The 14,471-nt window shown below is 42.3% G+C and overlaps 1 non-coding gene across 1 annotated transcript; it reads right to left on the bottom strand.

Annotated features, from left to right (window-relative positions):
* Nucleotides 1–13,950: 13,950 nt before the first annotated feature.
* Nucleotides 13,951–14,056, bottom strand: LOC122233302. Its single transcript, XR_006210864.1, has one exon. It is a non-coding gene; the product is annotated as a U6 spliceosomal RNA (small nuclear RNA).
* Nucleotides 14,057–14,471: the final 415 nt, after the last annotated feature.

The raw sequence follows: 14,471 nt of genomic DNA, 5'->3' as shown, positions 1-14,471 counted from the left end.
ATGTCTCCAGAGGCAAGGGAAACAAAAGCAAAAGTGAACTATTGGGACCTCATCAAAATAAAAACTTCTGCACAGCGAAGGAAACCATCAGCAAAACTGAAAGGCAACCGACAGAAAGGGAGAAGATATTTGCAAATGACATATCAGATAAAGGGTTAGTATCCAGAATCTATAAAGAACTTAGCAAACTCAACACCCAAAAAACAAATAATTCAGTGAAGAAATGGGCAAAAGACATGAATAGACACTCCTCCAAAGAAGACATCCAGATGGCCAACCAACACATCAAAAAAATGCTCAACATCACTCATCATCAGGGAAATACAAATAAAACCACAATGAGATACCACCTTATACCTGTCAGAATGGCTCACATTAACAACTCAGGCAACAACAGATGTTGGTGAGGATGTGGACAAAGAGGATTTTTTTTGCATCGTTGGTGGGAATGCAAACTGGTGCAGCCACCCTGGGAAATAGTATGGAGGTTCCTCAAAAAATTAAAAATAGAACTGCCCTATGACCCAGGAATTGCACTAGTAGGTATTTATCCAAGGGATACAGGGGTGCTGTCTTGAAGGGGCACATTCACCCCAATGTTTATAGCAGCTCTATCAACAATAGCCAAAGTATGGAAAGGTCCCAAATGTCCATCAACAGATGAATGAATAAAGAAGAGGTGGTATATATATACAACGGAGTATTACTCGGCAATCAAAAAGAATGAAATCTTGCCGTTCACAACTACGTGGATGGAACTGGAGGGTATTATGCTAAGTGAAATTAGTCAGTCAGAGAAAGACAAATATCATATGATTTTACTCATAGGAGGCTTTTAAGATACAAAACAGATGAATATAAGGGAAGGGAAGCAAAAATAATATAAAAACAGGGAGGGGGTCAAAAACATAAGAGACTCTTAAATATGGAGAACAAACAGAGGGTTGCTGGAGCGGTTGTGGGAGGGGGTTGGGCTAAATGGGTAAGGGGCATTAAGGAATCTACTCCTGAAATCATTGTTGCACTATATGCTAACTAACTTGGATGTAAATTAAAAAGATAAATTAAATAAGGGCACCTGGGTGGTTCAGTCGGTTAAGTGTCTGACTTTGGCTCAGGTCATAATCTCATGGTTCGTGAGTTTGAGCCCCGCATCAGGCTCTGTGCTGACAGCTCAGAGCCTGCAGCCTGTTTCGGATTCTGTCTCTGGCTCTCTCTGCCCATCGCCGGCTTGTTTTTCTAAAATAAATAAACATTAAAAAAAATTAAAAATTAAAATTAAAATTAATTGAATAAAAATTTTAAAAAAAGAAAGAAAGAAAGTAAATACCAAGGACTTTAGGCAAGGGTCTTTGTTTTAAAGGGCTTTTGGTCATTCCCCTTCACCTCCTCCTTGTTCCTTCTTAGGGTCTACTCTTAGTGGCTAGGTAACTCTAAATGCCTAGTCATTCCTTTTTGATTAACTAGTTTCTATTGTATGAGAGGTGGTCTACTGCCATAACTTTCCTTCTGGGTTCTACATTTTTTATGGTCTACTTATTTTTATTCAGGTCTTTTGTTTGTCAAATTCCTGAGGGACCCTGAGGGGGAATAGGTGGTGTCTGTTACATTCTTAAGAAGAACTTTACACCTGAGGGAGTTTGCCTGAGGTCAGACACTCCCAGAAGAAGTGTTTTAAAATTTGTGTTTTTCCTCACCCAGAAATCTTTAAGCCCTAGGCTCTCCCTTTCTGCCTACTGAATTCTATCATTCCCTATCACACTATCAAACATCTCTCTATTCATATAAACTAAAAAAGATAGTTTTTCAAAAGTGGACTCTTGTCACAAATAATTTTTGTAAGCTATTTTTCCATTCAACAATGTTTTGGGCATCCAAAAATTGACAATTACAGTTATACATCCTCTTTTTGTCAGTTGCATAATATTTGGATGTGTAGGGGACAAGGGCAGGCTGCCCCAAGATGGGCCACTTCAGCATGAACATTATTTTGACTTAAAAGCAATCAAACCCAGCAGATTCAGGAAAACATCTTTACCTCCCCCTCAACTGCCTGCCTATGTCAGGATGAGACCTATTAACAGAGATTCCTCTTTACCTAAGAACTTAACTATATAAGAACAACCTTTGTTTTCTAGACATCTCCTTTCACCTTCCTACTAATGGCCTTCCTCCCCTTTGTATCCATAGACCCTGCCCCTCTCCTTAGCTCATATAAACATGTTGCCTGTCTTTGGAATTTCCATGTCTGTGTGGATTCCCCACATGTACACTGTTAAATATGATTTTCTCCTGTTAATCTGTCTCATATCAAATTGATTCTTAGTCAAGCTAGAAGGATCTTCAAGTGTGTAAGAAATGCTTTCTCTCCAACAAATGAAACTAATTCATTTAAACAATTCTCTTTTGATAGACTTTCTACTTTTCACTACAATAAGCAACATTCCAATAAATATAATCTATCTATCTAAATGGATAGCTTGGGGGGTTTTTGGCTTTCTTGGGGCTTTTTTGCTGTTCTTTTGTTTGTTTTTGCATGTGTGTCCAATTATCTGTATAGGATAAACTCTAAGAAGAGGATCACCCATAAAGTCGATACCTCCTGCCTCACAGCCACCTCCCTGCTCACCTCCAATAGCAGAGCTATGGGTTTTGCCTGACAAGCCACTGACCCGCACCCTTAGAAAACAGGCTGTATCTGCAGGGGAGATGCAGATCTTCAACTCACCTTTCATGTGAAAAAAGGAGGGCTAACTCCACACCGCAGCCCATCACACAATCCTGGCAAATCAAAGAAGTACCAGAGATCAGCTCAGGAAGGCCCATGATTCAGATGGGTCCAGAGAGAGGCGGGGCTGGGGCCTGGCCTGGAACTATAGGGTCTGTCAACACTAAAGCCTGGAGCTTCTGTCAGTCACCACAGAGAGAGTGTTCTCCAAGAATGAAGCCAATACAGAGGAAAGCAAAGTTGACAGATGGTTTTATTTTGGTCCCTGGACTCTGGAGCCAGCTTTATTTCCTGTATCCTTTGATTTTTTGAGCTGATATACATATACCCTCCTTTTCCTCCCATACCCCTCAAATCACTGTAGTCTCTCTATCTCATAATTAAAAAAGTCCTTCTCAGGGCCCAGCCCCCAGTATACAGGCACTGGCCTCAGGGCCCTGACTAGGTGGCACCCTAGTGATCCTGCCCAGTTGTCTGGCCTCAGTGGCTAATCTCAAGCCTGACAAATGCCAGGAGCCTGGCTGGCCAGAGACAGGAGTACTTGGAGACAGGCAGGTCAGCAGCTGATCTGGGAAGGGACGTTCCTCCCATTCCTACACAGAGATGCCCACGGAGGCCTTTCTCACTTCCTTATATGTTTTGCAGAATAATAATCTCATTTTAAAAGGCAGGGACAGGGGGTTTATTGTCAACTAAGTATGAGAAACTCTGGACTGAAGAACTATAAACAACTTTGATTTTAAGTGTTTACTGCTGAACTTCTCAGACTCATTAACATGCTAATATGCATCAGGACTCTCCAATGGTCCCACGTGGTCTGGGCTTGGAGAGGCCAGCCAGCCCAAAAGCTGCCAAGTGAGAGTCCTGGGCTACACCTTCCAAACCGAAGACTTTAAGCAAGTCACTAACCACTCTGAGCCTCAGTTTCCTCATCTCTAAAATACCTTCTTCTTAGGGCTGCTGTGAAGATTTCATCAGCAAAGTGTTTGAACAGCACTGAAACATCAAAAGTCTGCAATAAATGTTAGCTATTAACATTTTAGCATTAAAGTCCACAGTGTACGTTTTCCATTACTGCCTTATCTTCTTGATCACCTTTCTTCTTGATCAAATGCATAGTCCCCTCCATTCTCTTTGTACTTGTGTTTATATCCCCAAGTACAACCCCAACAAGGCAGGGAGCACTATGTGCTTACTGTTTGCTACTATGGCAGGAGGCCTGTTGACAAGAGGTGATGGTGGAAGGGTGTGGTTTAAGCAGTTAGATCGAGTCTGCTGGGAGCCAAGGTCACCTTGACTTCTGACCTCCACACTGGCTTTAGCCCCTGCTGAGGTTCTTCATGTGTATACTGTGGTCACAGTGCATCTGCCAGAGGGGGGCTTCTCTTCTCAGCTGAGGTTTAATCAGGGTATTTTTCTCTTTCCTTTCTTTGTGCCTTTGGAATTTACAGTCTTAGAAATGTTTCCATTCAAAATAAAGTGGTTTTTTTTGTTTGTTTGTTTTTGTTTTTTTTATTTTGAGGGAAAGATAGAGTGTGAGCGGGGGAGGGACAGAAAGAGAGGGAGACAGAATCTGAAGCAGGCTCAGACTCTGAGCTGTCAGCACAGAGCCCAGCATGGGGCTCAAACTTGTGAACCCCAAGATCATGACCTGAGCTGATGCTCAACCAACTAAGCCACCCAGGTGCCCCTACAATGAAGTTTTTTTATTAGAATAGTGCATACTGGAGTAACTGGGATAAATGGAGATATGGAGTATTCTAGATCCCACACATCCTGCTCCCTTGAGAAAGAGGCAGGTGGGTAGGATGGTGGGATGTGTATAAGTACATTGAATTTCAGAAGGGCACTTCTTGAGGTGATGACTTTAACAGATCAGATGCCCCTGCCTGTGAACTTCTGCCAAGGAGTCAGTATTTTAAATATCATTTGTTTTTGGCTGGTCCCCAAATATATAACAGTTCCTCCCAAGGAGAAATTTTTCATCTCTTTGGATACCTCCTTGAAGTTCAGGCAGCACCCCAGTGCAATAAATATGGGCTGGCTCCTTAAAAGTCCTATTCAATCCCAGGCAGGTGGTGCAGTTTTTAGAATCCTTGGGTGAGGGGGTCTCCTTACTTGATTGCAATTGGTAACGAGTATTTTCAATTTTTGTTTATTTTTCACCAGTGGCTACTATGTGGCAATCAGACCAACTGTGGTCAAAGGCTTCTTTTTTCTTTTTAAAAAAAATTTTTTTTGTAATGTTTATATATTTTTGAGAGAGATAGAATGTGAGCAGGGGAGGGGCAGAGAGAGACGGAGACAGAATCTGAAGCAGGCTCCAGGCTCTGAACTGTCAGCACAGAGCCTGACACAGGGCTCAAACTCTCGAACTGCAAGATCATCACCTAAGCCAAAGTTGGATGCTTAACTAACTGAGCCATCCATGTGCCCCAAAGGCTTTTTTTTTTTTAGTTTATATATTTATTTTGAGAGATAGAGCAGGAGAGTAAGTTGTGGGGTTTTTTTTTGTTTGTTTGTTTTTTGAGATAGAGAGTGATGGGGTTTTGGGGTGATGGTGGGACTCAGAACTGATGGCCAAGAAAGAATTCTTGAATAAGTCTTTGGTGCAAAAAGGTGATTTTATTAAAGCATGGGGACAGCCCCCATGGGCAGAAAGAGCTGCACTGGAGTTGTGAAGAGTGACTGGTTATATACTATGGAATTAAGGGAGGTAAAGTCAAAAGGGAAGTTTCCAAAGAGATTTTCATATGATAAAGACTCACAGATTACTGGAGGCCTAGCTATTGTCAAGCTAAGGTTGTTTTTCCCTCTAGCAAAGCATTAACATTATGACAGTAGGGAGTTCCTGGACTTTAGGCTATTGATAAGAGTGCATCTTTTTTTTTTTTTTTTTTTTTTTATAATTGTACTAAGATATTTGTAAACTGATGGGAGACTCTTAATGGTTTAACCATCTGTTTTCTGTCCTTTCCTTTGTTTTTGGACAGCCAGGAGCTCCTGAGAAATATTACACATACCCCATCTTGTGGGAGAGGGCATGTGTGCTAGCTTGTACTTTGCCCCCAGTCTGCCTTATGCTGTCTCATCTGAGTAGGAGCAAGGGAGGGGCAGAGAGAGATAGAGAGAGAATCCCAAGCAGGTTCCACACTGCTATCATGGAGCTCAAAGTGGGGGGAACCATAAGATCCTGACCTAAGCCGAAATCAAGAGTCGGACTTAACCAACTGAATATTTAAAAATGCTTAAAAGATGTGTATACATATTAATATATTGATAAAATCTGATTGAGAAATGTAAAGTTGTTTCATTAAAAATGCATTTATTTAAATAAAAGAAAGTGAGCACATTTTTAAAAATATTTAGCAAATAACAAAACAGATGGTGCACAGATATGTCAAAACTTGTGTGCCCGGGCACTGGCACAGCAGAGGTTTGGGGCCCCTGCCCCAAAGCAGGAGCAGGAAGGGAGTCTACCCCTTGCTCTGGGCTGATGCATGTCTGTGAAAGCATCCTAGTCACTCTAGAGCATGAAACAGGTGTTGGGGAGTTGCACATGTATTTCACTATATTAAAAATTCAAATAGTATCATACACCCAGTTCAAGTGTTGAGGAATACAGTGCAAAGGAAGGCTCCCTCAGAGGCCCTACCCAGGGGCTCCACGATGCAGGAAGTTGAGTGAGTTGCAAAGGGAGGACCAGTCCTAAAGACTGAATTTACAAGGATCAACATCTTAAACATTGATTCTTTTCCTCCCCCCAGTTTATAAACTGTTTCTCTGTAAGTATTCTTCTCTTTCTCTAGTTTAAAAGGGAAAGGAAGAGAAAGCTGAACTTTTTAGACGAAGCAACTAACCTTTTTCTGCAGAATTCACTTTGCAGGCACCCTTTGTCATCAAGTTCACCAAGCCAACACTCCACAGTGCCACCTCCTGGACGTCTGTCCCAGTCAGTCTTCCCTCCTCCGCCAGTAGTGGAGACTTCAGGCAGATCCATTTCTGTTTCCAGGTCAACCACAAGTGCCCTTCTTCCCTCCAGAGTTTAATATGACACTGTTAAAAAACAAAATTCAACCAAGTGAAGTTTGAAGATCTCATTGGCTTTATTGAATGATTCATAAATTGGGCAGCATTCTACCTAGCAAGTACAGAGATACTGGAAGAGTTGTACAAATGGAAGGTTTTTTACTGGAAGGAGGACCTGGCAAGGAAGTTATTACCAAAAGAAAACAAAAGGATTGTTTCAGGCTGGGAGGAAAGACCCAGCAGGGTTTGTATCATGCAGATTACCTCACAAAGTGCTGATGAGTAAATTTCAGACCGATTGTTAAAAGGTCACATTCCTGGGACAGGTTGAAACTGTAATTAAGTCTTGGTTTGCTGGGGGTGGGGGGATAGGTTCCATTTGGGGCTTGTTGCTTCTTTTTTAACACATATATTATCTGACTCTGAGGATTTGCTCATATACACAGCTGTGAATAGAGTCTTGGTGCAAAACAGAATCAATGACAATGACTCACAATCAGGTCAGAGCTGAACCTTCTCTTCCTGGCCTCACCCTAGGAGAGTATCCAGGTTACAACCGGGCATTGTTTACCCAGAAGCAGAGGGAAGAACTTTAAGCTTTCTTATAAGACCATTTGAAAATGAATCAGAATGCAAGGACTCCTCTTTGGGAGAATGTCAGGACTGAGCAATGTGGTGGCAGATGGGGTTGGAAATGTTTGCTGTCTGCAACAAATAAATCACAGAGTTTGGAGTTATTCTAATATTGGGATTTCCATTCAGCTTTCTTTGGTTTGCATTTGCCAGGTATTCCTTTTCCATCCCTCTATTTTCCACTGCCCTGTGTCTGACACACACTGAACATAGGATGAAACACCAGGACTCTGACATCACTCTTGTCTTTTCCACCTGCCAGCTCAGCCACAAGCACTCAGTGAAGTGCCCCCAAATGCAGCACAAAGCAGGCACCCTGTGTTGCTGAGCGGACACGTGGGGGTCCCAGAAGATGTCACCTGAATCCTCATTGACTGGTCTTTCTCCTGTCAAGTCTTTTGATTGGGAGAACATGCTAAGTGATTGAGTGTTAAAACTTCATTTAAAAAGTAAAAGAGGTTAGGGGCGCCTGGGTGGCTCAGTCAGTTGAGTGTTAGACTTCAGCTCAGGTCTTGATCTCACGGGTTTGTGAGTTCAAGCCCCGGGTCGGGCTCTGTGCTGACAGCTTGGAGCCTGGAGCCTGCAGCCTGCTTCAGATTCTGTGTGTCTCTCTCTCTGCCCCTTCCCCACTTCGTGCTCTATCTCTGTCTCAAAAATAAGTTAACGCTTAAAAAAAAAAAGTAAAAGAGGTTAACAGAGCTAACTTCTTACCAAGTGTGGCCTAATAATCATTCTCTTCCAAGACTTTTTCCAGGATTAAATTCACAGTATTATTTAGGTAAATATTTAATAATTAATAGGCAACAGTCAATATGTATCTATCCTGTGTGGAACAATAGCTGGGAGAGTGATTAACAAAGAAACAGAAATCTACAAAACCTACAAATCTGTAAGTGTTGCTTGCTGGGAATGTGACCAAGACTCAAATACAAAGTCACTATTAGTAGAGCCTGGGGATTAAGTGCATGGGCTTTGTAGTCAGGCAGATCTGAGAGCTAATCTGTCTGCCATTTATTAGACACGGTAGCTAACTTCTGTAAGCACAAGTTTCCTCACCCTCAGGATGGGGACAATAATTCTACCTCATAGGAATTTTGGAAGGATCACTTGAGAAAATGTACATGGTCTGCTTTAAAATTGCAGCCTCAGTTTATCTCAGTACAACACTTGGGAGAGTGAGGAGTCAGGTCTTGCATTGAAGGGGCTGTTTTATCATGTATAACAGAGAAGGCTTGCATCCAGAATATCCTAAAAGTCATGAGATGAGCAGAGAATTGGGGGGAGCAATGAGCAAAAGAACTGAACAGGTACTTTTCAGGGGAAGACACCCAGGTAACCAATGAACATAGAAGAAGGTAGGCATTCAACTGCACTATATTGGGAAATGCAAAGCAAAACCATGATGGGCTGCCATACACACTCACCAGCACAGCTAGCAAGAGGATGACTGACAATACCAAGTGTTGCTGAGAGTATAGTGTGGGAATGAGAATTAATGCAGCCACTCTGGAAAATAGCTCAGCATTGTCTTCTGAAGTGGAGGATGCACACGGCCCACAGCCCAGCAATTCCATGTACATCAGGAAATGTCTGCAAGAATGTTCAATGATCATAATCTGGAATTGGCTCAGATGCTATTCAACAGTAAAGTGGATAAGTGGATTTATTTTCATGCAATGGAACGTTATATGTCAATAAAGATAAATTAATTTCTGCTGCATAAAACAATGAATCTCAAATGTGATATACAGCAAAAGAAACTGAACACAAAAGAACACATAGTGTGAGATTCCATGTTTGTGAAATTCACAAACTGCAAGACAAAACCCAACTGGGGAAAGACAAATTTGGTGATGAACAATCAAAAGGAACAGGGAAGTGATTACTTTAGATGTGAGAGTAGAGGCTACCTTTGATGGGGAACGTGGGGTTGGTGAGAAGGGAGGTACTTTCTGGAGGGCTAGCCGTGTTGTATTTCTTTTTTAATATAAGTAACATTTATATGAGTGTTTGCTTTGTGATAATTCTCTCAGATGTAAATTTTTATTCTGTAAACTCTTTCTGTATGTGTGTCATATTTCACAACAACAAGGCTAAGGAAAAGAAAATGCATATAAAATCTTCAGCACTATGTTGAGTTCTCATTAAATAATGTAGTTGTGGGTTTTCTTAATGTTAATTTAGCAATGCTTCGCTAGAACTGCAAAACTAGATGAAGGACTTCAAACTGACACCTCTCTTTCTAGTAGTAAAAGCTAAGAATGAGACAGAATGTGCCCAGCCCATAGGTGCATCAGGAGATACAGCCAGAGAAGGACTTTTTCCCCTGGTGTTAACCAAACCAGCAGGCTGCAGGCAACCGTAAGGCACAGCACCTTGTGAGGTCATGTCCAGCAGAACCCAGAATTACCTAGGCTGGGTAAACAAGATTTTCTGAAGGTAGAGACAGCTGTGGGCATTTTACCAAACCTTCACTGGTGATTCTAACCTGCAGCCAGGGTTGAGAAATCTGTACCCGGCCTGAGGTGGAGAATGGCAGCTGCTGCCACAGGAGCATCTGCTGCTCCCAAGGATAATAGATACCCCAGAGATGGAGCAAAAGAGCCTGCAGCAGATACCATGCTCTCAAGGAATTTTGTGTGGCAGGCTGAGACGAGTAGTGAGGGGTGGGGGGAGAGCTGGTCCCCAACTCTGCCTCCTCCGGGTGACGAGTTGACCGAAGTTTGTTTCTTAAGGCATCAGAGCTTCTGTGTTCACAAGTAGTACCTTATGTCCCCTTCAATGCTTGATACTGGAATTAATTTTTCAGAGAAGGGTATAGGCATCCCTCAGGTTCAACATTATCCTGTGTAACAGCCCATATACTGGATGCACAGACATAAGTTGTTGAAAATGTGATTTTCAGACCTCCTAAGAAATTTTGACTTTTTAACTACTAAAAAAGTTATAAGCTATTTCAATGCTGTAGCAATACCCAAAAATGTCAACTTACATATTTATGAGTCTTTCCCAATACACATGTGCCTCTGGAGACAAAAGACATGAATGAAGAAATGAAATGAAGAGAAGAGAAACTGAGCTTACCTGGGGGATGTGGCCCGGAAAGGATCCAGAGAACACCAGGGCAGCGTAGGTACGTCTCTGCACCTGCCATGAGTACAGCCTTTGTGTACAGCAACTCTGTTCAAATCTGATGCAAACACCTCGAGTTAGCATCAGCCTCCACAGGTTAGGGGGCATGGTACCCAACAAGACTGTCCCCACTAAGATGCCAGCCACAAGTTCAGGGATCCCCAGGCCATCTGCACTTCTGACCAAATGACAACAAGTCCAGGAGGTTCCCATTCCCAACTCCCCACCTTTGTTTCACTAATTCACTAGATCAACTCAAGGAGTTCAGGAAATCACTGTACTTAAAAACACAGTTTTTAAGATTTTAAGATTGAATAAAAGACTCAAATCAGGGCAGGACAAATGAAAAGATACATAGGGCAAGGTCTGAAAGAGTCATAAACACAGAGCTTCCATGCCCTCTCCCCAGGGAATGAGGGCACATCACCTTCCCAGCACATCAATATATTCACCAATCAGGAAGCTCTACCAAACTTCAGTGTCCAGAATTTTTACTGGGATTTTGCCACATAGCCATGATTGATGGAATCGTTGGTCATATGATTGAACTCTATATCAAGCTTCTCTCTCCTCCTAGGAGGTCAGGCTGGCTCAAAGCGCCAAACCTGCAATCACATGGCTGGCCTTTCTGGTGACCAGCCTCCATTCTGAGTCATCTTAAGATAAACTCTGGTGCAATCCAAGAGGCTTATGAGTAACGAATTCCTATTACCCAGGAAATTCCTAGGAGTTAGTCTCATTCCTAGGAATGAAGGACAAAGGCCAGGCAAATTCCTTATATAACAAGCTTCATACTTTAGGACACCATGTGGTAGAAGAGGTAAAAGAGGATAGTTACATTACAAAGACTGAGCTTTTGTCTAAGAGCCATACGTAAGGGAATACTTAAACCAACCCTGATATGGAATGGGACTTTAGATAGACCAAATGGTCAAATTCAAAATGTTCTTTGTAAACCAAAATACTGTTTGTTAGCTGACAAGTTCAAAATGTACTGCCAGTCCACAAATCGTAGGCTCAGGGGGAAGATCAAAGCAGTTTCAAGGTCATCAATGCCCTAGTCATGGAACTGACTAGCATCAACCAAATTTACCAAAGAATTTATATAAATCTGAGTAACAATGTAGCAATTTACAACAAGGACTGTTTTGATTAGGTGATGGAGAATGATTGTACCAGTTTTTTGGTAATTCTTCCACCTACAGCAAAGCCAACATTCAGAGATAAATTAAATAAGAGAATTGTGCTTGGTGAGTATGGAACTGGAACAAAGGCAAACCCCCATGTATTCTCACCTTTTGACCCTCTTTCCTACACTCCAGATGTACTATCACCCTTCTGTTTTCATAGTAGAATCTTTCCTTGGTCATGCTTATAATATTTGTTTATATGTAACCCTTACTTGCATCCTATTATATTTTTTCAAGGACACATAAAGGGCATCTTAATTGACATTTGTCAGCCAAGATTTAACAAGTTTCCCTCAGTACATATTTGCACTAAACCATAAGGCTTATCTCATACTCATATCCACTTTTAAATCAGTTATGACCAGTAACTTCTGGAGCATCAATTTCTGATTTTTACCCCAGAATTTGGCCTGTACACCTTTGTATACCATGGAAGAATTTGGTCTTTGAGTATAATTCAAATTTGCCATTCAAGCCAGCCAGTGTTTACTTCTCCAGGCATGTGTGACTAATCATAGGCACTTATTACATGCTTAGTTGCCTAAGTGGTATGTCCTAAAGCTAGAGCCTTTTAAAATGTTGTTTTCTTGACATTTGGTTGTCCAATTGAAGCCTTTACATATCTTTCATCAGCAGAGCATGAATAAAGAGTGGAGTTACTTCAGAATGAGTCTGAGACAGTCCCAGGATTATGGAGAGCCTAGAGAGGCAGGAAGGAGAGAAGCTCAAAAATACAATGTTACTTCTGCCTGGATTGATCTCCAATGTGTTCGTTTTTTTATTTTCCAAAATCATTAAATGAAAAGGCAGCTGTTCCAAGGATTCAAGGCCATGACTAGACATGACACTTTGCTTCAGTCATTCATTGCCAGCATCTGCTTGACATGCTGACATTTCAGAAGCCTTCATGATGGTTCATCCTTGGATCTAAAGGACTAGAGTTGGACACACAGATGGCATCCCAGCTGTGTATACACAACCCTGTTTTATCTGCCACCCACACCACATACAGTTTTGTCAAGATTCTGTCACAATGCCAATGTAGCTTCTTTGGGAGCAGCCATTAGAAGAAGAAATTGTTTTTGTCAGCTGCCCAGTGGAGCAGGCCAGCCTGCTGAATGAAGCAGACTGGGCGTTCCATCTGTTTTCTCTTGGGAGTGGTCATGATACTTCTCATGAAGTATCTCAGTGGTGTGAGGCATGTGACAGATATGCCTCAGGGAACAGCACTGTGCTGCGAGCCAGGTAGTAACACCAAAGACTGTCAGAAATCAGTGTGGGCCTCGGTGAACCCTGGGTCAATGCCCATGTGGAGGAGCTCTTGTACTGGCAGCAGCAAAGCTCCTAAGGCCCACAGACTCATCATGTCAAAAACAAGAACTGTGATCCACCTCTCCAAACACCTTCTCTCTGTGCTTCCTGTCCCAGTCATCAGCACCACCATCTATCAAGAAACCAGAAATCTCTCCTGGGTCACCTTCCCTCACCTCTCAGCAACCCATCGAGTTCAGCCATATGCCCTCTGAATTTTCTCAAATCTATCCACTTTTCTCCATCCCTAATGCCCTAGTTCAACTGGCATTGGGTATCTCCCTCCTGAAAAACTCTGACAGCTCCCTAACTGATCATCTTCATCTGCTGCCCCTCTGCTTGGTCTCCACCCTAGCCCAGGGTGATTTTTATTTATTTATTTTTTTTCAATTTGAGAGAGAAAGAGCACAAGCAGGAAGGGAAGAGCAGAGAGAGAGGGAAAGAGCTGTAAGCAGGCTCCAGGCTCAGCGCAGAGCCCGACTCTGGTTCGGTCCCATAGACCCTGGGATCATGACTTGAGCTGAAATCAAGAGTCAGATGTTCAACTGACTGAGCCACCCAGGCACCCCGAGGGTAATTTTTTAAAATACAAATACATCACTGCCCTGATGAAAGTCTCCACAATCTCCCACTGGTTTCAGGACACAGATCATCAATATTCAGGTTTGATGCCTCTGCTTGCAACTCCACCTTCATCTTGGGCCACCTACCACCTCCCTCAAATCTTGACAGACCAGCTTTGCTGGCTTTGCTCTCAAATGTCTCACTAGACATGTCTACCAGCTCTTCCTTCTGCTTGCAGCAGAACCTTCTCAACACCATCCCCCTCTGTTTTATTATCGTAAAATAGACACAACATAAAATGTACCATTTCAACCATTTTAAGTATACAGCTGAATAGCATTAAATACATTTGTGTTGTCATGCAAAAATACAGAACATGTCACTAGTTGCATGTCAGTCTTACACAGGGACTATGCTAATCTTCACTGTATTGTTCCAGTTCTAGTCTATGTGCTGCTGAAGTGAGTACTCACCCTCTTCTGACTATCAAGTCTGACCCATCCTGCAGATCTTAGCTTGAGTCACTTATTCAGGGAAGCCTTCCAAGACCAGGCCCATCCCTTGTCACACAACCCCTTGACTGCACAGTACCCAGCATGAGTGACATGATTGTCTGATTGGTGTCTGCTCCCCTCACTAGATTGTGAGTGAGCTCCATTAGGGCAGAACTCAGGACGTAGAGGAGTGGTAGGCACATAGTAGCTCAGAGCATCCTAGTTAAATGAGTAAGTGAATGAATGAATCAATGAAACAATGAAGAAATGCAATTCTACCCACAGTAAAGACCACCTTGGCACTATTGTAGAAAACAATAAAATTCTGCATTGTCTTAAACTCCATTCCAGAGTAGGATCTTGGCTTCAGCTTTGGAGAGGGTTTTTTGT

Source organism: Panthera tigris, chromosome D4 (genome assembly GCF_018350195.1).
Source record: "Panthera tigris isolate Pti1 chromosome D4, P.tigris_Pti1_mat1.1, whole genome shotgun sequence".
Taxonomy (NCBI): domain Eukaryota; kingdom Metazoa; phylum Chordata; class Mammalia; order Carnivora; family Felidae; genus Panthera; species Panthera tigris.
The sequence above is the reverse complement of the archived record's forward strand: the minus strand, read 5'-3'. Positions and strand labels throughout refer to the sequence as shown.